The following is a 4,399-nucleotide window of genomic DNA, read 5'->3' as shown; positions in this document are numbered from 1 at the left end:
ATCAGAAAATGAGCTTCCAGCATTACCAATGAGGACAATGAGATAGCTGATATCCACAACATTCATTAGTTTTGCAACAAACGTCTAAAGCCATGCTAGCAGCTTTGTGGGGCCTTAACATTACTTTGACAGGCTACAGCTGCTGAATGCTAACGTTAGCATGCTAGCGTGCTCACAGTGACAATGCTAACATGCTGGTATTGAAAAGGGTTATGGTATAAGATGTATCATGTTCACCATCTCAGTTTAGCCAGTTAGCATGCTAACATTTGAAAGTCAGTATAAACAGTATAGAAGTCGATGAGAAAATGACCCTACTTCTCACTTGATGTATTAACTCAGTAAACATTGTAAACACGAGGTTATGGTCCATGTTTTCATCCTAAAACTGTAACCCTTTCATAATGTGTTCATGAAAGTTAATTGAACCGTTAATTGGCCACCTCAAAATGTTTTGTTCAATGTTCGGTTGCACTGCGTCCCACTTTCTCGTGTCACTTCTGGCAGCAAAAAATCAAGATGGCGATAGACAAAATGCCAAACTCAAGGCTTCAAAACCGTAGTCCACACATCGATGGGGGACATCACAGTGACTTCGTCCACTTCTGATAAACAGTCTATGATTAACACTTAGCTGAATTTGTTTTTCAAGTAAGTATAGCAAGTATTGGACAAATAGAAGTTTTGACCAGACGATAGGGCTGAAGAAAAGTCACAGTATCACCAAAGTCATTAGGGATACATCAAACAGAAACTTGAATGGCAGCATAAAATGCCATTGCAATCCATCTAGTAGTTGTTGAGACTGACATTGACATCCCTAAAAACTTTCCTAAACCTGATCCAAAGAAGAGTTCCACGGTAGCTTTTCGAAACTGTTGTCCTCTGTCATGTGGAGGAATTGCTCACGGAGGAGAGCACCTCATTGCCGAGGTCTCCATGTTTGCATGCTCCAAGAACTAATTTGAATATTCAAAGGCAAAGTGTGTTGGTAAAAACTTTCTCATGCTCTCTTGCCGTATGGTTCACTCCTTTTGATTTCAAGGGCTTTGGCTCGTTAAGATTGCATCTGCGGATAATCAGATTGTAGAAAGAATGAGCCAGTAAAGCTTTACGTCTGAGACAGATAGGATACAATAAAGCTAATCTTATTAAACAACTTCTATAGTAAATATATGCAGTGATCCTCCCTCGTTCACATTGTAATCCTATCAAAAAAGGCTGCGAACAAAGAGGAGAAAGTAGTCCTCTTTCAACAATCTGTCAAGCTGCATTGTCCCAGGCAGATCCACTAATGTATTTCCACTTGAGAGAGTGCTGTTGGGCTTTGGGATAACTTGTCTTCAAAATAAGGCAACATAATAGCTATTGGATTGGAAAGTTATTCAGCTAGAGAGGTGATTTCTTCGGGATATTAGCATATGATCACTCCCTCACACTGTGCTTTGTGTGGCGGGATCTCATTTTGCACTGACTTAACAACCAGGAATGGCTATTTGCAAATCCATACCTAAGTTTGTGTGTGAAGAGTTTTGTAACTTAAAGGGGACATTTCATAAAAAACTCACTTTTTTAGTGTTAAATTCTGTGTGGTGCAAGATGTTTTCATTTAGTATAATGTGTAAATCGCCACTTAACACTCAAACTCATTTAAATATTACAGTTCATTATTCAAATGCAATTCAGTCATCATCCTATTCTCACCTATTATTAACCATGTTACTAGCTGTAGTGCAAATAACAAGTTACCTCGGAGTGACAGTGGTCCCTGTCTGATCTCAGGCCTCTACACAGTCAGGTTGTTCATAAAGTGGAATAAAGGCATCCACATCTTGTAAAAATCCTCAATTTTTCCACTCACATTTCCACCTGACCACATATAAAGAATGATACACTATCAACCCTTGTATTAAAAATGTCTCCACGTCACAGAGGAATTGCTCTGCACTGTGCGCATCCACAGAGATGACCCGTCTTACAGTAAACTCAGTCCTCGGGGATCTCATTTACTCTGCTTCTCTAGAGTTTCCACTCAGTTTTGGGAATATCAATTGTACTCGCTTCTAAGGCCTGCTATCCAGTGGAATAATTCAGTTTAATGAACAGAGTCCACAGAACACATAGCATTCCATTTGCTTCTTCAGAGGTGAGCAGGTGTATTTCTTTTGTGGGAGCCACCACACACATAAAAGCAGGTGCACACATTTGCAGCGGGACATAAAATGAACACGTCAGCCTTTCACACACACATCCATTACATGTTGTTTGTCTTTCGCTGACTCCTCCCTGCCTTGTTCACTCAAGGGTAGAGTTAGTGAGATGGCGTGTTGGTTTGTGTGTGTGTGTGTGCGTGTGTGTCAGAGGGATTAATATTGTTAATGGCGTCAAAGAGCATTTATTTGCCCATATGTTGAGGGACGGGGCTCAAAAGAGGAAGAAACAGAAGCAGTAAATCAGACAAGACGCGCTATGGGGGTGTGAGTACTGACCACTCATCTAGAAACAAAGAGAGACATGGGACGGATGCTGCCAAGAAGTTATTAGATAAACCACCTAATCTCCAGTCCTGAGCCCCATTGGCACTATGTAAGCCTCGGGGACGAGAGGTGTTAAAGCTATAGTTTATGGGCATGTTTATGGAGATCAATATGTGTAAGCTGCAGTGGTGGTGGGCCCGAGTTCAAAGGCATCAGTGAGATTGTTGTTTTTTTGAGGAGGTGGGGCAGGTGCGCAATGATTCCTTTTTTTTAAATATAAATTTCACGATAAGTCCCATCTGCTCGACTCTATCTCAGCATTGGCCTCGCAAGTTCAGGGCTGATTTTGAGCTATTTTCAATATGAAATGTAGATTTTTTTTTAATCAATTTTGGTAAGAAATGTCAATATCAGCACCAGCATTGAGGTGTTTCATCCCAGTGCAGTCATGTCATTCAGTTAATTGTGTGTACCTCTTTAATAAAACATGTAATTATATGATAATTTTCTTTATCCAACACATGGCTGTTATTAATAGTTAGTTATTCCGTATGGTACTTCAAAGCTGCAATAGCTGTATTTTATTCTCTTTTTTGGCCACACAGAGGAACAAGCTCCAAACAAAACGTTGCCATATAATCATTTGTGATAGCAAAAGTGTTAGCAAACAATTGCCTATTTGATCCATTGTTGATATAAAAATATAAATATAAAATAATATATATATTAGTGCATCTTTTAAAGAAATGTTTACCAGCCACAACAGCGTACTGTTGTACTGTTTTCACCTTGTGAACTACAACAGAGGCAGTTTTGAGTACTTACCAACACACATGACAACTCCATATCTCGCATAGCATGCACAATAGTTGTGAGACATAAATGATATTCGACATAAAGCACTTCTCTTGCTCCCCATGATAACAGGTCAAACATAGATGACCTCGGGTCATGTCAAAAATATTTTCAGCACAACTACAAATGAACTTTAGCAGCATAACATCTTCCCTCTGGGTCAAAGAGCTGTGGCGTTTTGCTGGCCTCATTATTTTTGCACCGACGAAATAACAAGATTCACAGGAAGAGATGATGAGATACTAGCTCCTCTCTCACAGAAGCCTGTAGTGTGAACAAGACAGACACAATAGACGCTGTGCTTTAATTGAGTAACTCACTTTTTCCTTACTGGACTTCAGCAAATTCACTCCCCTTCCCCGGAAAGTGAGCATGCCAAAATTTCAATCACAACTTTTATTTGAATCTATTTAAACTCCAAAGATCGACAGCATCAAAGTTTGGATTTTCCCTTTCAAAACTCTAATTGTCTACATCGTCTTCTGGGTTAGTGTGCCACTGGGGCTGACATGGCTCCAGTCTCTTCTTCCCCGAAGGATCCAAGGACTGATAATGAGAGTGCCGTTCCTCCAGGAAAAGACACAGTCATGACAACTTGCCTCACAACGATAATGCAGTCTCTCTCATCGCAATGGAGATGAACCTTGACCTAAGCAACACACACATATCAGCACATGTTACACTCACACAGACACACACGTCCTGTCTGTGCATTCATTTATTTTCAAGCAAGTACACATACGACTCCGATTTCTCCTTGTGCACATGAGAAATGACACGCCATCCTCTTCTTTTCCATGAAACCAGCACACACACACACACACACACACACACACACACACACACACACACACTGTATATGCCTGAGTCAGTGCAGCAGCAGTGCCACATTGGATCAGAATGAAAAGCCAATGATGACCTGCAGCTTTGGAGCCCATGGCGGAGTGAGCAAGGCAGCTTCCAGCTGAGGACCGTAAACGCAGCGCAGCACTGTGGCGGAGCTGAGGATGTCGAGAAGGTTGTGTGTGTGTGTGTGTGTGTGTGTGTGTGTGTGTGTGTGTGTGTGT

This window comes from Anarrhichthys ocellatus, unplaced genomic scaffold, assembly GCF_004355925.1.
Source record: "Anarrhichthys ocellatus isolate YVR2014 unplaced genomic scaffold, GSC_Weel_1.0 scaffold1, whole genome shotgun sequence".
Lineage (NCBI taxonomy): Eukaryota > Metazoa > Chordata > Actinopteri > Perciformes > Anarhichadidae > Anarrhichthys > Anarrhichthys ocellatus.
The sequence above is the reverse complement of the archived record's forward strand: the minus strand, read 5'-3'. Positions refer to the sequence as shown.